Source organism: Cupressus sempervirens, chromosome 7 (genome assembly GCF_028749045.1).
Source record: "Cupressus sempervirens isolate cs-2001-9-10 chromosome 7, ASM2874904v1, whole genome shotgun sequence".
NCBI classification, from domain to species: Eukaryota; Viridiplantae; Streptophyta; class Pinopsida; order Cupressales; family Cupressaceae; genus Cupressus; species Cupressus sempervirens.
Window position 1 is genome coordinate 773,550,701 of NC_143124.1, and position 20,889 is coordinate 773,571,589.

Sequence of the window (20,889 nt, forward strand, 5' to 3'; positions counted from 1 at the left end):
GCTCCTCCCCCTGGATGGATGCACTCTGGCAAGTTTCCCCAGCTGGCCCTGGCAATTTCTTCTCCGCGGCCAGACAAGAAGGATGCGGAGACTGCAACTACCTCAGATCCTGCAGATGCTGCTGATGGCTAGACTGTTCCTAGTCCGCCTCACAATCCCACTTATGCGTGGGGATTTCCTGATAAAGATGATCCTCCTCCCTCTGCTGGTACTACCTTGGCAGCATGAGGTTGTTTTAAATGTTTTTTTTTTGATGAATAGTTTATAGTTGCTGGTTGCGGCCATGTTGTTTACTCCGGCTCAGGCCGATTGAATTCATTCGTGGGGTGATCCTGTATCCCCCGACCCTTTTTTGTGAATTGTAATCTTAGTAAATTTTATTAATTGAAAAGAACAATTCATCAAAAATTCTTAAATCATCCTGTTGTGTGGTAGTGTGGGCTACACATTATTGCGAAAGCTGATATAATTTGCATGATGAAAATTCTAAAAAATTAAATGAAGTAACCATTGTAGCTATTGCTGAATGCAAACGTTGGATTCAATTTCTTTATTCAACTGAGTACATTAAATGGGAATAGAGACGTGTGCATCCTTGACCAGATTTTCAGAGCTACAAATTGGCATTCACATGAGAGGAAGATGATGAAATCCCCGCGGTACTGCCGTCGGAAGTCCCTCCCGACCCCGACTCAATCCCAAACGCGGGAAGAGGGTCACGATAGAGAGATTGAGGAAGAGGAGGCAATTCAGCTTTCATTTCCAACATCTCCACCACTTGTTCTATCTTCGGTCGGTCTCTCGGGTCGAGGAGACAACACGACAAGCCCACCATTATTAGGCGCTCCATTTCATCAGTATTGAAATTCCCATCAAGTTTCTTATCTGCCGCATGTAATATTCCCTGCCCTGCCTTCACGTGCCAAACCCATTTTACCACACTGGATTCATGTTCATTTAAGCTGTTGTAGGCCGGTGGCCTTCCACAAGCAATTGCAAGTGTGAGAGCTCCAAAGCTGTACACGTCACATTCTCGACTTGCCTTCCCGGTTCTGAGTAGTTCGGGGTCCATATACCCAACCGTACCTGCTGGACAGGTGGTGTGCTCCTCCTTTGCAGGTTTCAGCTCGCTCGCCAGACCAAAATCTCCCAATTTGGCTCTGAAATCTGAATCTAACATCACGTTGCTGGCCTTGATTGCTCTGTGCACAACACTCTCTGGGCATTCCTTGTGAAGATAAAGGAGAGCAGAGGCTATCTCACAGGCTACTCTATATCGTTGATTCCAATGGGGATGAAACTGTGGATTCCCAAAAATATATTTCTCGAGACTTCTATTGTGGAGAAATTCGTATACGAGAAACATGTCGTCGTTCTGATGGAACCATCCCAAAAGCTTGACAACTTTAGGTCCCGTTTGGTTGCTGGCATAGGAATAGAAAATTAGAATAGAAAAATGGAATGGGAATGGAAATGAGGAATGGGAATAGAAATAAGCAATTCCAATCATGTTTGGTGCACTTAGAATTCGACTGGGAATATGTTAATCTATTGTTTGGTTGTACAAAAATAGAATAGGAATAAGGTTAAGTTTTGTATTTTTAAAAATATTTTTCCTAAAAATTTTTTAATTTATTTTTTTTTTAGTTAATTCATTTTCATTTTCATTTTTTTAAACAAATAGATATAATTTAAAAAAATGTTATTTAAATTTTTTTTTTTTTAAATTAACAAAAAAATTTCAAAAAGTAAGTATAAAAAAATTTTTAAAAAAAAAAAAATTCAAAAAAAAAAATTTTTAAAAAAATTTTTAGAAAAAAAAATTCAAAAAAAAAAATTGAAAAAAAAAAAAAAAATTTTTTAATAGAAAATCGGAATGGGAATGGAAATGGCCTATTCCAATAACAGATATTTTTTGGCATAGACATATGCTATTTTAAAGGCAAAATTGGAATATGTTTTCTATTCCCAATTCTGATTCAGCTCACTAAACAGTGAATATAAAACATATTCTAATTTCGTTTTCCTATTCCACTCATATTCCAGCAACCAAACGGGACCTTAGGGTGTGAGAGCTTACCGTTTACAACCACTTCTGCCTTGTACTCTTTCTTGCCTTGATCGGAATCTGCACTTATCCTCTTCACAGCCACCTCTTTATTTGTGCCAGGCAGAGCGCCTCTGTACACCCTACCGAAGCCGCCTTTTCCAATGACTTCATCTGGACTGAAGTTGTTTGAAGCGTGGCAGAGCTCAGCATATGAAAACTTACGGGCAGATTGAACAGCCCTGCCAAACCGTTGGTCCAGCTCCTCATCGCTCTCGAGTTGGCCAACGTTGGCGGCGAAGTTGTTCGAAGGATACGATATGTCAGCGGTTTCCTCCGAGTCACCACTGCCCTTGCCTCTTCTACAACGCTTCCATACAAGGAAAATAACAATGACTACAAGAAGACCACTGCAAAGAAAAATAATACCAATACGAAAACCAGTAGTTCTCACCAGAGAATGGCTAGAGCTTTTGTTTGTTTTTGCTGCTTGGCCTGGGTTTGAGTTTGGTCCTGGGCTTGGGGTTGGGGTTGGTGTTGATATTGGGGCAGCACACGATACTGGGGCAGCACACGATTCTGGGGTGGCACATGAATATTGAGTTGAAAAATTCCAAAGATGAAGAGTGTGAAGCTCATCTGCAAATCCCAGTGGACGCCGAAATGCCAACCTTGACAACAGGGGGAAGGTACTGTCTCAGGTCTATATCATGCTGCAACACTGGAGTTTCCGGTTTAGATGGAATAGTACCATCAGGGTTCTCTGCAAGGAACACTTGAAGCTCTGCAACTATACCATCGTCATCAACCCAAGCGTCCCATTTTCTTCCGTCATTGAGAGAATCATCTGTTACTGAGATTGTTTTTTAAGATTTCATGCTGTTTACATCGATCCCCACATGGTTGCCGTCCGGGTCAAAGTCATTCCTGAATGTGTCAAACTCCACAGCAACGATCTGATTCGATTGGTTCCCGTCTGTTTTTGGGTCGAAGAGGCCGAGACCACCGCCGCTGCCAACGGCCGAGGATTGAGACTCAAATGGTGCGAGGAAAAACGCGTTTCCGTCTCCACTATACTCTCGAAATCTTGTTATTACGAACTGGAAATGCGTAGAAAAGCTTGCGAGTGATTGAGAAGGGTTGCGATCGTCCCATAAAGGAATACTGCTAGAACAATAGGCCCAGCCGATGCTGTTCTCCATGTTGGGTTGTCTCATCGTAAGTTCTATGGCGTCCTCAAAAATGATGCATCCCCAGACAGGTCGACATCCGTTTGTGGAGGAAACTCAAGACTAACAACTGCGGCATCCAACACGTGACGGAGAGCAGAAGAAGTAATATACAAGCCAAAAAGCCATCTTGTCGCGTGAAAAGTATGGTTGTTGGCCATGATCAGGATTTATCTCTGACAGAATGAACGAAAGAAGAACGTTCACTACACAAAAATATTGAAAACAAGGGATCGTATGACTGGCTGCTAGGATGAGGCAATGCTTGCTAATCATGAGAAACAAGAGAGACATTTGGACATAAGAACAACACAATTGGACGAGGCTATCTTTCTTGTGATCATGGCTGAAAACAGAGAATTTATGCATGCAGGAAGACATGTTGATATTTCCTAAGACATGCATGGCTCGCAATGTTGATATTTCCTAAGACATGCGCAAACGGCCTGAAATAATAATCATAATGTTTCTTTTCACACAAAACAAGTTGCTTACATCAAAGCCTTCTTCATTTCATGTGGAATACAAGACATGAATATCGAATCCTTCGTTCTTTGGAGGCAACCAGAGGATTTTGACGTTTCTTATGTCTTGCGGAACAAAGCTACCAGCTTCGAAACTTTTATTGCGGTTCTGCAACGAATTTAATATTATTCGGTCTATTTCCAAATTTTAAAATTGACACACTAAACAATTTCCTTGCTCTTTCCAACTAAATTCAACCTGAAGATTGACGTTTCTTATCTCTTCAGCTGCCAGCTTCGAAACTTTTATTCTGGTTCTGCAATGAATTTAATATTATTCGGTCTATTTCCTAAAATTTGAAATTGACACACAAAACAATTTCCTTGCTCTTTCCAACTATCTTCAACCAATAATGAAGATTGCTTAGCGTTGAAACCATTGGTTAGCTTGTGCTAAGTTTCTCCTTCCACGAAACTTCAATATTTGACTTTCCACATCTCTTTCACCGGATCACAATCATTCCTTTGCAAAGGACAGAATATTCTTGGGATGGGAACTCATCAAGTAAACAAAACACAAAACAATCTTTCTGCATAGAGTTAGAATGCATTGAATTGAATGAGGTGGGTGAAGAAACCTATTAGAAAGGGAGGAGCCAATAATGGTTGAAAGAGCCAAATCAATTAGAAGAATTATGGGAGACTGAGAACAATGTAAGTATCTTATACATATTTTTTTCAATATTTTTAATAATTTTCGCTTTTAGTCAAAGAGCAATAATGATTGAAAGAGCCAAATCAATTAGAAGAATTATTATGAAAATTATTAAAAATATTGAAACGAATATGTATAAGATACTTACATTGTTCTCAGTCTCCCATAATTCTTCTAATTGATTTGGCTCTTTCAGTCAATAACATAAACACATAAAAATAAATGTGCCAACATAGCTTTGGGATTCGATGATTATAATAATAAAACAAGTGGAGAAAGAGCACTGAAATAATTAGTTTTGAGTTCTATCTTCTCGCTTTAGTACAAATATTAGAATAGATTTTAATGGTTATTATCTAGATAAAAGATATTTATTTTTCAAGATTTATCATTTTTGTTAATAGAATTTATTAATTTTTAATATTTAAGTATTATTTTAAAATACTAAATATAAGATTTTATGATTTTATTTTATTTATTTCTAGATTATAATATATGAAAAATATTATTAGATAGAATTTATGAGAAATTGTCATTAAAAATGATTTTGAGTTCCCTACAAATAATGATAGATAGACTTTTAGACTTTCATTGAATTGATTTCGTGAATTCTTATAATTTATGACTTATTTACATGATTTTGAGTTTTCTCATGCTCTAATCATGTAATGAATATCAATGCCTATAAATATGTTGAATATTGTGTTTTGTGGTAAGAATCAAATTCTCAATTGTTAAGTACTTAAATGTATCACCTTTAAAGACTTTAATGTAGACCAAGAATATTAAAAATACATATCATTAAATTTAGATTGTGCTTTTTAAATCATTCCATAATGTAAGAAGTTAATTTATTCATTTTACTATTTCAAAACTAGATGTGCCTAATTTATTTATGAAAAAAATCATGATCTTATAAATGATAATAAACTAACCAAGAGATCAAAAAATTCATATTTTAATTGTTAATATAAAATTATAATTTAAAATTTATTATTTTCGATTACAATTGTTTAATTTCTGCAGTTCTATAAATATTTTGTTTTGTAAAGTAAAAAAAAATATTTAAAATAAAAATTATCTTTATAGGATGATATAAGGTTAGAAAGTTTAAGAAAACATGATAATAAGTCATTTTTCCTTCACTTGTAATTAATTTATATGTTGTCTTATTGATTGCAAGATTTATCTATTGTTTCACTTAGCACCAATCTTTTAACATGAACATCTTTCCCATTAATATTTTTCTTTATTATTTTTGAAGTGTTTTAACAAAAGAACTTGGAATAAGAAATCATTTATTTATGAAAATAAAATTTTATAGACAATTTAAAATATTCATATTACAAATAAGACTTCACTTACTTTATTAGAACAATTACCTTATGTATAAATGCATAATTGATATAGGTGGTAAATATGACATATACTTATGTTTCAATGATAGAGGTAGTGTGTATTAAAATTAAATATTTTCTATAATTCATATTTTTTACTAAAATATTATATAAGAGAATTTCAAATCAAATCTTATATGGTCAAACATTCATGAAATTTTGTATAAAAGTAATAGTGCACTATACCTCTTCTAAATTTAAAGGTTAAAAATATTCAATCTTAAACCAAGAGATAGTTTATGTAATATATTTCCTACTAAAGGCATGTTATTTCTTGGGTGTTGTAGACAAATGTATATTTTCATTTTTATTTGTAGGTCTATAAAGATGATTCTATGCGAATATTTATTATTTTATTTTATTTTATTTTCTAAAAAATATTTGTAATCTATTTTTCAAATAGATATTAAAATCCATAATTTTTCTAATAAGTGTAGAAAATATCCAACCATAACTCACACTAAAATATTAAAACTATTTCTAATGACTTTACTTCATATTGCCAAGTAAAGTACACTCCAAGAAAATAATTTAAAATGTTACATCTATGTTCCTACTTTGACCTTTGAAACTTTCTCCCAACTACTTCTTAAGCTAATAGGGTGCAAGGGTTATGCTGATAGTTTTATATATTTTAAATAATCCCATTGTATTGTTGATATCAAAAGTTTCATCATAATAATTTTTTTGATATAGTAGACAATTTGGTAGAATAATCCCCATTTTTATTATTTTATTTGTCTAAAAAAAATTACATTTTGTTTGAAGCATCATTTGATTTAGTTAAGATTCTATCATTTATAATTATTTATCAGTTATTTTTCCTCTTTATGAATAGTTATCTTTTCCATGGCTATCATATCATTTTCATTAAGTGTAGCATATCTCCCAAACATTGAGAAAAATAAACAATTCATAATGACAATTTGTTTTTTTGTTGGATTACAATTCATAATATATCCTTTATAGTGCTAATGAGAATTTTGGCTCATCCTTTCTTGAATGCCACTATATGTGAGTTTTTAAAGGCAGTAGTGGAAAATTTATATTTAACCTCTTGTGTACGCTTACTTTTCTAGCAATTATATTAGACTAGATTGAAACATCTTCGTCCCCTTGCAAATTTTTTCATAGTGGACTACGATATTTGTATGATTTTTTATTCTTTAGAAAAATTGTGTGGTGTTAAATCATCAAAGCTTGTAAGCTTCTTATAGACTTTTTGGTTCTTATAGATACTTGACTAAAGTAAGTTTAAGATTTATGTATCTTTCATATCGTAGAAATGTTTAATTCTTCTCAAAGTAATTATATTTTATTATTTATCTCCTCAATTTAAATGATTATACATTATAATTTAATTAGCTCCTAAATCCATTCCAAGTTTACGATCAAAACTTCTACTACGGTTAAACAAATATATAAATTAAGGTGTATATAGATGGCAGCTGTCGACCATACAAAAGAGAAAGATAAATTTTTATTTATTTTTAATTTATATAAAATTTGTTAAAAAAAGGATTATAAGAATAACGTTTTTCGCGGCTGAATAGCCACTGGTGTATATGGATGGTCTCCTCACCCATTAGAACTTTTCAAAAACAATACTAGCGGATTCTTCACATGACAATTTCTGTACTCTCAGATTGGCTGGTTGTTCTATTCATGCCTTTTTCTCACGAGTCGATTTTTTTTCAAAGCAACTTGGTCGGTGTAGATAGTCAAAAGAAGTTCCGTGGGAAGAGAATATGTACACAAACGATAAATTTGGAATAGGACATGGCGTTGCATAGGAAATGCCAATGTCTCTCTTGTTTCTCACAAGAAAGATGGCATCGTCCAATTATGTTGTTCTTATCTCCAAATGGCATTGTATTCGTCACCGGCCGGTTGATTAGGTCACAGGATATATATTTTAGGCCTAGTTTGTCAACGCATTGGTAAACACACTGTCTTGCTACATGGATTAATTCATGATTTCTCAGCCATAATCTGGGAAGTTTTTCAACGGGTGTAGAGTTGTTATCCTTTGATCTCATAGTCAATTGTTTGACGTCATTTAGGTATTCTTCCGTTCATTACTTATGGCCAACATCCAAACCTTACAAGCGACAAGATTCCTTTTCTGTCTGTGTATTACTTGTTCTGCTCTCTGTTACTTGCTGGATGGTGGAGGCGTTAGTTTTGATTTTCCTCTACAAACCGATGTCAAGGTGTCCGGAGATGCTTCTATTATTAAGGACGTTGTAGAGCTTACCAAGAGCAAAGTCAAAAGCAACATGAATGGCAGCCTCGGCTGGGCATATTCTTCCATGGTAATTCCTTTATGGGATAATCTCAACCCTTCTCAAGCACTCGCAAGTTTTTCTACGCATTTCCAGTTCACAATTACCAGATTCGACAATTCCAGTGGAGACGAGCTCGCCTTCTTCCTCGCACCATTAGAGTTTCAATCCTCAGATGCTACCAGCGGTGAATGGCTTGGCCTTTTTTTCCTGACACAGATGGAAACCCAAACAACCAGATTGTTGCTGTGAAGTTCGACGATCACAAGAATGTAGCATACGATCATGATAGTAACCATGTTGGAATCGATGTCAATAGCATTGTATCCAAGGTGACATATCCAATAAAACAAGCTGCTCTCAATAATGGAAAAAAATGGTACGCATGGGTGGATTACAACGGTGCAGAAGCAGGGCTTGAAGTGTTCCTTGCACAGAACTCTGACGGTTCAACTCCATCTAAACCGGAAAGTCCGGTGCTGGTTTATGATATAGACCTCACGCAGTTTCTTCCTCCAGAAGTCAAGGTTGGCATTTCGGCCTCCACTGGGGATTCGGTTGAGACACGCTCTACATGTTTGGAATTTTTCCTCTCAATTAGACTCACTGGACAACTTAACTCCAAGCCCAACCCCACACCTACACCCAAACGAAAGCCCAATCCACTAGCCCAAACACCAAAGGCAAACAGAAGCTCTGGACTTTCTATGGGGATAATTATTTGTATTGTTATTGGTAGCATTTGTTGTATGGTTATCATTATTATCATAACTTTCTTTATATGCAAGAGATGTGGAAGAGCTCATGGTACTCAAGAAGAAGAGAAAGATGAGGAGCTGGACAATCGGCTTGCAACGGCCGTTCAGTCTGCGCGCAAGTTTTCATATGCTGAGCTCTGTGACGCTACAAACAATTTCAGTCCAGATGAAGTGATTGGACAAGGCGGCTTCGGGAAGGTGTATAGAGGCTTACTGCGGAACACAAATCAAGATTTAGCTGTGAAAAGGATAAACGGGAATTCTCAACAAGGCAAGAAAGAGTACGAGGCAGAAGTGACTGTAAACGGTAAGCTCTCACACCGTAATCTCGTTGACTTTTTGGGATGGTGCCACAGGAAGAGAGACAGGCTTTTGGTCTATGAAGTGCTCCCCAGTGGAAGTCTCGACAAATACATTTTTGGGAATCCAGAGCGCCGTCTAGATTAGGATACAAGATACATGATTGCCCGTGACGTAGCTGCTGGTCTTGTTTATCTTCATCTGGATCGGCGAGAGAGCGTTTTGCACAGAGACATTAAGGCGAGCAACGTGATGTTAGATTCAGATTTCATAGCCAAGTTGGGAGATTTTGGTCTGGCGAGAGAGCTGAAACCTGCGAAGGAAGAGCACACCACCTCTCCAGCAGGTACGTTTGGGTATATGGACCCCGAATCACTCAGAACGGGGAAGACCAGTCGAAAATCTGACGTGTACAGCTTCGGAGCTCTCGCTCTTGCAATTGCCTGCGGAAGACCGCCGGTAGACGACAGCTTAACTCAACATGATTCCAGTTTGGTTAAATGGGTTTGGCATTAGAAGGCAGAGCAGGGAATATTAGATGCACCGGATAAGAAACTTGATGGGAATTTCAATGTTGAGCAAATGGAGAGGTTAATATTGGTGGGCGTATCGTGTTGTCTCCCGGATCCGAGAGAGACCGACCAAACATGGAACAAGTGGTGGAGATGTTGGAAATGAAAGCCGAGTTGCCTTCTCTTCCTCAAGCACTGTATGGTGACCCTCTTCTCTTTGGGGATAGCTCAAGGTCGCGAGAGATTTCTGAGGCAAGTTCAGCAGGGTTTTTCGGTAGTGGCTAAAACATAAAGAATATAAGAGCTATTGATAATTGATGCTAATTGAAGATTTTATTTAGTTTTTATTTAAATAAAGAATGTGTTAAAATATGTATAAGAATATTTTGGATTTAGTTTTATTTAATTTTAGTTTTCTTCATTTTTGTTGTCTCATGTTTTAATATTGGTCTTTAGCCAATTCCATGACCATCTCTGTGGCCATTTTCTTTTATGGCTTATAGGCAGTCCTTGAGCAGTGTTGTTTATTATATATGTTGGCCCATTCATTTTCATCCTCTAATTTCTTTTGTTTACCATACTTCTCCATCTATTTGAGCATAAAGTCAAAATTATATTCATATCCAAGTATAATGCCTCACACTCCTTAACTCTATAATGAAAAATAGAATTGTTCAATAAACTAATAATTAATGAAGGCCATTAATTTTAAAGTTGTTGATAAAAATATCTACATCAATAATTTTGAGTACCTTTTATCTTCTTCGATGATCCTTGACCCTCTATTTTTTCTCCTTCCAACGGTTGAGTTTGGCTATTACTCTATAATTGTGGTGCTTCAAGGTGCAATTGAGGTAAGTACTCACTCCAATGAACCATTTCCTAGAAAACCATGTATCCCTCAACCATGGACCCTTTTAGTTGTCTTTTTCCTAACAAATTATTTTAAAACCTTCATATATCTCTCCACTAGTCACATTGTTCGAATATGAATAGGACCACACAAGTCAATCTCATCTATTGGTGTACAAGGTAGTGCTCTTGAGAATTAAAAATCTTGGAGGGAAGCACATTGGATATGACACATCAAAAGTGAAATATTTCTCTGCCAATACTTCAAGTCATTGTGATGTATCTCTTTAGATGTGATCCACCTACAAGTATTGGCATGTATTAGATAAAAATTTATGGTATATTCAAGATTGAGAGTATTGACTTGTATAAAGGGATAAGAAATGATACACTTCAAATGATAATATTTATGAAAGAATATACATTATTGATTAAAAATACCTCAAATATTTGAACAATTTGTAAATAGTTAATGTGATATCATGATCAAATGTGTTTGGTACTGCTACAGGCAATACATACTACACAATCATTACTGAATAACTATTTTAAAATAAGCACAAACTAATATTATCATTTAGATATGAAAAAAATTAACTATGTTTCCAATATTATGACTTCGAGATACCACAATGTTACCTTTATCAAATTATGTCAATCATGTATTTTTAGGCTTGACAATTATAATTCATATGTTGTGAATACCTTTTTTTAATGTTGCACTAAATCTAAAAGCAATTCTTACTATTTTCATTGTATCAATAGGGTTTTTATTCTCCTTTGATATAAGAGTCCATGGAGCATGAACATATGAGTTATCTCCATTCAACCACATGTTTGGCATGATATTGGCAACTTACAAGTCCTTTGACAACTTTAATTGTGCTTCAAGATTGGTTCCATTTAAATGTTTCCACAAGCACTCAACCACATTTTTTTCGATGTGCATAGCATCAAATATGTGGGATATAGGTAATTTCTCATAATATTCTAATTTATAGTAAATTGAGAGTCTTTTAATTCCTAGTGGAAATCCTATCCCTTCTTTTTCATCATACATCACTATCCACTTAGTAGGATTCGTCCCTCTTGGCTTCCTCATTTCCACTTCCTTTCTATTGAACTTATTTTTCTCACACACTCAATAGCGATGATTTTGTGGTAAGAAATGTCTATACTCATCATACATAGTCTTATTGCAATCTTTGGACTATCTATACAAGGTTTTTGGCCCACATGATGGGCAACTATGTTTCCCCTTTGTTTGGTGCCCTAAAATAATAATTACAATAGAGTTAGTAAATGATAATATGCAATATATAATTACAAAATATAATTTTTCATTTATTACCACAATAAATAGAGAGCTCAAGGGCATCATGAATTATTGAGATTAGTAACACATGAAAAAGGAAGTTTCTATAGTTCATATATCTTGATACATCATACATATTTACAACACTCCATAATTCATGAAGCTCATCAATGAGGAGCTGTATGTATACATCCATATCCTTTACCTAATGCTTCCCTATAAAATTACACACACACACACACACACACACACACACACACACACACACACACACACACACACACACACACACATTAGGGATTAATAAAATTGAATTATTTGTATATAATTTTATTAAAGGAATTGCATTCATAAGTTCTAATACCTATTATGATAAGAGTTAGCATCGCATGCTCCTTTTTCACTATCATCTAGGAAGAAGATTGTTGTTAATAATTATAACTAGCCAAAAAATATATGTTATTCTAAGATCTCCAAAAGGATTGATGTCATCCATTGCTAGAAAAATTCTTGCACTCCTTGGCTCATTTCTTAAATGTGGCCATTTTTCCTTAATCTCTTTCCAATATTTTCTATTAGAAACCAACATATGAAACCATCTTGGCTTCTCTTGTGCATGATAATTTGTGTATTTTGTCAATTCCTTACATTTGAACATCCTCTCAAACCTTAGCTTTAGGGAAATATGGCATAATACTTTATAAGGAGCCTTTTTGGATACTTGATCTTGACAATACCTACTTATGTGATAGACTAGGCATTGCTACAAATTTTCATTTTTCCCATAGTACAATATATGGTCATTTAGGCATGCATGATATATATTGTATTCCATTTCAATTTCTTTCATTATTGAAGATACTTCTCCACAAGAATGAGACAACTTATTATCCTTTGGAAGTATTTTGTTTTCCAAGAGTCTACATGATTCAACAAATAATTTTTATAAGTATAAATAATACTTAAAACTTTGAAGACATCAAAGGGAATTAATTAATAGGAATATCAATCCTACTTTAATATATCAGTAAATCATGTATTAGTCAATCCATGTGTAACCTTCAGGTTCAACAACAACATAGGTGTTTCCAATATAGATGTATCTGCATTTTGGAAAAGATGCATCTTAGCCAGTTGAGCTAGGCATGAATCAATAACTTCTTCAGAAGTTGTGCAAAAATCTTAGATAAATTCATTTAAACCGGCCTCATTTATTTACAATGAAGTGGTTTCATCCATGAGTGTGTCTTGTATATCTATAAATACACAAAATAAAATATCAAAACTTTTAGCTTGGTCCTTATCACCCTAAAAATAAGATACACTTTTTATCCCAATACAAACCTTTTCTATTATAAAATATATAAAATTAAAATTAATAGACCTCATTATGAATGCCCAATTTTCTATGTCTCCTTTTAATTGTATTAGATGATAACCATTATTGAAAATACTCTCAAAGAAAGTAATTCCCAACAACTAAAATTGAGAAAAAATATTAAACAAGAGCTCTATTCGAGCTTTAGTCCCTTCCTTTTAAAGAGTATAAAGTAGATTCTAAAAGAAAATAAATGATCAAGTACAAATAGAATAGAATGATCATGGTAAAAAAAATTATTTTATCAATCTAAATTCGAATAGATGAAGTTGATTTAATGAATGTTGTGTACAAGCAATGTTGAATGCATACACATTTTTACAAATGTTCATTTAAAAAATTTAAGATAGAAGATGACTATTTTAAAATTTGCTAGATGCAATTTATGAAGTGCTCTAATACTTGTGAGATTAACAATGTAAATCCAAATTCCACAACTTATTCAACATGTCATGCACATGCTAATCTATTATTATATTAAAAAAAAGGCAGTTTTCCAAATCACCTATGGTAGGTCTACTAAAGTTTCTAGAAAACATTGTACTTTCTCCTTCACTTCACTTTTGGTGTCTGAATTTCCATTCATAAATTTAGCAATAAAATCTTTGAAGGAGCTAAATCTTTCATGGCCCAAGTACACATTTATCTACATTAGGCTCTCTAGGGTTGAATTGACTCTCTATTTTTTTCAAATTATTTAAACAGTTGCCAAGTCCAAGAAATTAGATTTATAGATAAATAGATCCAAAAATATGAGAAACAAGTGCAACATGGTGGCTTATATTTGTCATATAGTTTAATTAAGTAGAGATTGAGAAAAAAATAAAAATTATAGATAGATAAAAAATGTAATAGTTATAAAAGAAAAAATGACTTAATTATAATCATAAAATTTAATATTATTAAATGATATTTCATTCATATTTTAATATTTATTAATATTGTTTCTAACCATAACATAATTTTATAAAAAATATATTAAAAGATAATATTTTAAAAAAAAGTATTATGCATATTTAAATATTTGAAAAAAGAAAATTATTTTATATAAAAATGCTTAAAATTTAAAATAATTTTGAACTTAATTTATAATTTATATAATTACTATTAAAATTAGTTTTAATTATTAGAGGCTATTTAATATGTTTCATAATTTACTATATGTGTGTCTAAAATATCACATAGCTTATAAAAATCCTCTCCTATTAACCCCAAATATATGCACCAATCAATTAACCTAAAATGATTTTAATGATTTTAAAACTTATAAATTTGACATATAAATATTGGAAGAATAAAAAAGTAAAAACAAAAATAGAAATATTGAAATGGAACACAAATATATGCACCAATCAATTACTTATAAATTGGACATATAAACATTAAAAAAAATTAAAAAGTAAAAACAAAAGCAAAAATATTGAAATGGAAAATATTAGTCTAAATTCATATAGTTAATATTCAAATATTACATAAATTATCTAAAAATATGTGAACTCCGTTAATACATAGCTAATTATAATTTTTATTTTGATAATAAAAATATTATGATATTTTAAAATGAAAAAATCTCAAGAATGTGATAGCAACCGCATTCAATATATAATTGGTCAATAGGCTTAATTACATCTTTTATTGTTTTTAATCTAGAAAAAATATTTATAAAATGTAAATAATTATAATACACTTAAGCTAATTAGAGTTGTGCTATTTAATTAGTACATTAAGTAAACATATTATGTGTTGTTATGGAGATGCAGGTTCAAAATCAAGTTAGAAATAACAAGTTTAGATGCACATTTTGAAAAACTGCAAAAGTAAATTTCAAATGCATGTAGCTACTCAAAAAAAAAATTTCCATGCAAATTGTATGGAACTAATGGGGCAATACTGATAATTTTATGTAAAGAATGTTGAATGCTAGTAAAGGATGGTATATTTTAATAAATGTTCCTCCAAATCAAATCTCCAAGTTTTATGTAAAGAATTTAATGAATGTGTTTAAGGGTAATTTATTTCAAAAGATTCCCAACATCCATGGGGGCAACATTAAGTAAACAATGTTTGGATGTTGATAAAGGATAATACATTTCACAAAAACTACTCAAAATATCTAAATTAGATGTAAAAGAATTATTCAAAATTTATTGTAGACAAATGTTCTGGCAAATCCCCAAATTGTATTTGCAAAAAGAGGGGTAAAAATTTATTAAGACAGAAAGGAATACAACAAGGAGAGCTCAACAAGGAGCTCGATCCTGAGCAACAAGATCATCAAATTCTTGCACCATCTCAAAGGACAGTTGCCTCCTATCCCTAATATTCCAACCCGGATCATGACTAGATGCCCATTTGGCTAAACAATCAGCAGTTCTATTCCATTCACGAGGAATATATGTGAACCTAATGAACTGAAAAGAGGAAGAGAAGAAAAGAATCTGCTTAACAACAGTATCCATCTGCCAACTAATATCCTCAAGCTCTTGCGAAGAAAGCATGTTCACCACCACCTGGGAATCAGACTCACAAATAATCTTACTCCATCCCCGCAAGCAACACTATTCCAAAGCATATAAAATAGCCTGAGCTTCCATGAGATTGTTAGTATAATCACCCTTATGAACTGAGAAGAAAAATTTAACATCCCCAGAACTACAATGAGCCACTCCGCCAATACCAGTCGGACCAGGATTCCCACGGGAAGAACCATCAGTGTTAATTTTTAGAACTCCACAGGGAGGAGGAGTCCAGTGCCCATCCCAGTTAACTCGACCCTTCCTCTAATGGTGAAGCTACCTGGACATATAAGGAAACCTATGAGCTACAACCCCATCCTGCAGATGAAAATTGAGGTGATTACAGATAGCAAGATCAACTGGATCCATACCCCCATCAAGCTCACACTTCACAAGAATAGTTTCTTGAAGAGAATGTGATATTTTCCACCAAAGATGTAAAAAACCAAGCCGAACATCTTGGAATATGCGACGATTCCTCTCCAACCAGATATGCCAAAGCATGAAAGATGGGCCAGCAATCCAAGCAGCATGGAGAAAAGAAGACTTGGAGGGAGCACTACCCAAGCAGGCCCAGAACTCAGGCAAAGAGGAAACATGCCGACAAGAGCAACCCCAAGCGCTCCACCAAAGGTGCCATATCTGAGTAGAATAGGAGTAATGGATGAACAGATGGGAGACAGACTCCTCTCCATTACCACACAAAACACAATAAGAGGGGCCCTGAAATCCACATTTACAAAGATTATCCTAGGTAAGACAACGGCTGTGAGCCACTAGCCACATGAAAAAATTGCACTTGGACCAAGAAACTTTATTCCAAACTTGCTTCCACCAAGGGACCTCAACATCCCCAAATAATTGTCTAGTTATCTCCTGATACCCAGCAGAGACATGATATTTACCAGACAAGGTACCGCCCCAAGCCAAAACATCTGGACCAAGCAAAGAAGAACACTCTCTAGAGGCCAGGATTTGAGAAAGCTCCTGACGATCCATGTCTGTACCTCCAGGAGGCCAATCAGAGGAATGCTTCCATCTGTAACCAATAACAGGTCCCAATTGATAAGGAGTCTTGTAATGAGCCACTTTATCCCATCCAGTGGCAAGAAAAGAGTCACAAAGAGGCTGAAGATGAGGGTATATGGATAAAATGGAAGGGAATCCATCCCAAGCATCAGACCAAAACAAAGCTTGAGAACCTCCTTTACATATCCAGAACAGACCCCTCTTCACCAACATCGCACCTGTCTTCAAAGTATGCCAAACCATTGAGCCACGACCTTCAAGAGGAAGTGCAAAAATAGAGCAAGGATCAGCACCATGAAAATATTTATGAGTGATAATATGAGCCCAAAGTTGATGTTGTCCAGAGCACCATCGCCAATAAAGTTTAGCAGCCAAAGCTTGAATACTCAATAGAGTAGATCGAAGACCAAGACCACCCTTCCTTTTAGGCCTACAAACAGTTGCCCAATTAACCAACCTCCATTTAGTACTACGAAAATTACCACTCCAAAGGAATTGTCGAGAAAGAGCATCAAACTCCTTGAGAAAGTAAATAGGTGCAGCATGAACCATGCTTCTATAAGTAGGAAGATCTTGGATAACAGCTTGAAGAAGAGTAACCCGGGCAGCAGTAGAAAGCCATCTATGAGTCCAATGATTTACCTTATCCTGAAGCTTGGTAATCAAATTTTGCCAGAAGAGACATGGCTGCCTGGAAACAGCAATAGGAATGCCAAGATAAGTCAAAGAAAGTGAACCTATCTGAAACCGTAGGATACCAACAATCCTTTGCTGAATAGAATCAGGAGTGTTAAAAAAGTAAATGAAAGATTTGTGCTCATTAAATTTTTGGCCTAAAGCTACCAAATAAACGTCCAAATCATGTCGAAAGGCTTCAGCTTCCTTGATCCTAGCAAGACCGGCAAGAGCAGAATCATCAAAAAATTGAAGATGGGAAAGAGAAGGTAAGCCATTACCCCACCGCCAGCCTTGAATAGAATTTTGGGACACCTGATGCTTAATGAATCTGCCCAAGCCTTCATCCATGATGATGAATAGATATGGGGAGAGAGGGTCACCCTGGTGGAGGCCTCTAGAAGCACCAAATAGTTGTGAAGGTTAACCATTAATAAGAACAAAAAAAGAGGCAGAAGTAACCCAACTCATAATCCAACTCACCCAGTCAGAGCTAAATCCAAAAGAAAGAAGAATACTCCTTAGGAAGCTCCATTTAACTCTATCATAGGCCTTAGCCATATCTAGCTTAACAAACATGGCTCTCTCCCTTGAAGTAGCCATAGAGTGAATAGCCTCAGTAGCAATAACCACCCCATCCAAAATTTGTCTGCCAGCAAAAAAACCACCTTGTTCTCCTGAGATAATAATGGGAAGCCACCTTTTCAGTCTCTCAACAATCAGCTTAGTAATAAATTTTTTAACCACATTACATAAGACAATTGGTCTAAAAAACTCCAATTGATTAGCACCCTCTCTCTTAGGAATAAGAGTCAAGAATGTAGAGTTTAAAGCTCAAAGCATCTGCTTACTAGCATAAGATTCTTTAACCACCTCCAACAAATCATGATTAATGATGTCCCAAAATTCTTGAAAGAATTCAACTGGAAAGCCATCAGGACCAGGAGCCTTCCCCTTAGGCATGCCAAAGACCACCTCCTCTAGCTCTTCCAAAGAGATAGGACGCATGAGATAATCATTCATTTCCTAAGTGATAAGGGAAGGAATATAGGACAAAATAATATTTTCTTCATTATCAGCAGGAGGAGAGTCCTTAGAGAAGAGGGTAGAGAAGTACGAAATAGGCTCCTGGAACAAAGCTGGCAAGGAATTTAGTTGGATACCTTGAGAATTAACCAAAGAAGAGATAGTGCTCTAATTTCAGCGAGATTGCACTATTTTATGGAAAAAGGCAGTGTTTCGATCACCTTCCTGGAGCCAATCAACTCGAGCCTTTTGCTTCCAAAAAATTTCCTCTTGAAGTTCCCATTCTTCTAGAGCTCTAGAAGCAAGGGATTCAGCCTGGCCAAGATCCTCTGAGAAACCTCGATCTCTAATCTCCCTTGTGATGACATCAAGATTTTCTTGAGCAAGCCTCTTCATAAAGTGAAGATTCCCAAAGCATTCCCTATTCCATATCTTGAGCTGCCTTTTAACATATTGAAGCCTTTTAGAAAATGAGAACATTGCAGTACCATATGCAGGAGCACCATCTTTCCACCAACAAAAAACAAAATCATGAAGAGAGGAGTCACGAAGCCACATCAACTGGAACTTAAAAGGAGGATGCTTCGGAACATAAGCCCCTACAGCAGAAAATTTGATTGGCCAATGATCTGAACCCCTCCAATCAAGGATTTCTGAAGAGATAGTAAGGGTGCCACTAAGCTAGAAGCAAGAAACAAGAAATCTATCCAGGCGTTCTGAGATAGCAGCAACACAAGTCCTGCGATTATTCTAGGTATAGAGGCCATTAGAAGGCTTAACATTAGAGAGATGCAAAAGAGATATGTGTTGCCAAAGAAGAGCAGAAGAAGGCCCCAATCTAGCCAAACCACCATGCTTCTCTTCCAGACTTAAAACTGAATTGAAGTCCCCTGCTAACACCCAAGGATGATAAGGATGACAATTTCTAACATATTGAATATGTTCCCAAAGTTCCTCCTTTCCCACAAGATCAACAGGTGCATACACATTAGTAACCATGATTACCTCTCTTGAGTCTAGAGCAGAAGCTACCATAGAGAGAGCTGAGCGAGAAGACATCCAGCCAAGAGGAGAAATTTTTTGAGGATCCCAAAATATAGCTAAATCGCCAGCACTGCCTGTTGCCCCAACACACTGGCATTGGCGACGAGACCAAATACTAGAGGCATGTTGGACCATAGACTCCACAGAGAGCTTAGTCTCTTGGATATAAAAAACATTAGGACTATGATCAACCACCAAGTTATGAATAACCTTTTGTCTAGGGATGCTATTCAACCCCCTTACATTCCATGAGAGAATAATCATTATTGGGTAGAATTGGGAAAATGAGAATCCAAAGGTTTCACTGAACCAGACTCAATCAATATATCTCCTGTGAGCTTAATCTTCTCTTGGTCTGTTTTACGCCCACTCCTTATAGGGGGAGTAGAAGAAGCCCGCTTAAAGGGTCGAGGCAGCAACCCCAAGGGGAGAGGAGAACCCTTGCCCTTACCTGATGGTAGCACATCCTTAACCAAGTCAGCCAAAACAACATCATCATCTTCCAACACTGCAGGAGTCACCAGAGCCACTGTCACAGGAGCTACAGAAACCTCACAGTTCTGATATACTACAACTTGAGATGCCCCACAAGCATCATTAGGAACAGATCTCTCATCTGGGCAAACTGGATCAGAAGAGATAGGAGGAGGAATACCCTCCTCTAGAACCATACTATCCAGCACCTCAAAGCAGTTAAAACCTGAATCAAATAATCTTTCTTTCAAAGGCCTCTTTTGACCACGTCCCTTAGCTCGAGGGTGAACAGGGGTAAATCCATCCTTATCCTGCATTTGAGCCTTACCCTTACCTGTATCATCTTGTGGATTCATCCCCTTGGTAGTATTAACCATTTGAGATTGTCCTTTCCCTGTAGTATCTGCCAAAGCACCAGCATTGCCAGCTGTAGAACGATCCACTCCTTTGAAACTCGAGTTACAGGGGCACTGTCGTAGTAAATGACCATACTCATGACAAATCCGGCAACGGAAAGGGAGGGATTCATAATCTAACTGCTGCACCCAAGAAGAATATGGTAATGGGTTATTCAAATTAATTTCAGCACAAATTCTAGCATAAGAAATAACCTTTTTATCGAGGGATTGATGTGCAATCGTAGCTAGCTTCCCCAACAAAGAAGCAATTTGTCAAAGGATGTCTTCACACCAAAATTCCAAGGGAAGACGAGGCAAGCAAACCAAGACTGGCACTGTTGAAGGGAGATCCTCAGCAGAATTAAAACCTGAATGCCAAGGTTTGACAAATAACCCCACATGGTTGTAGAAATAAGGGCCTCCTTCAAAAACATGATCGAGATCAGACATGCAAGAGAATACAACAAAAAAATAA

General features: G+C 35.5%; 2 pseudogenes; one reads left to right on the forward strand and one right to left on the reverse strand.

Moving 5' to 3' along the window:
• Positions 1–613: 613 nt before the first annotated feature.
• On the reverse strand, positions 614–3,264 carry LOC149549603 (L-type lectin-domain containing receptor kinase VIII.1-like; annotated as a pseudogene).
• A 4,672-nt stretch (positions 3,265–7,936) lies between these two features.
• Positions 7,937–9,992, forward strand: LOC149549604 (L-type lectin-domain containing receptor kinase IX.1-like; annotated as a pseudogene).
• The last annotated feature ends 10,897 nt before the right edge of the window (positions 9,993–20,889 follow it).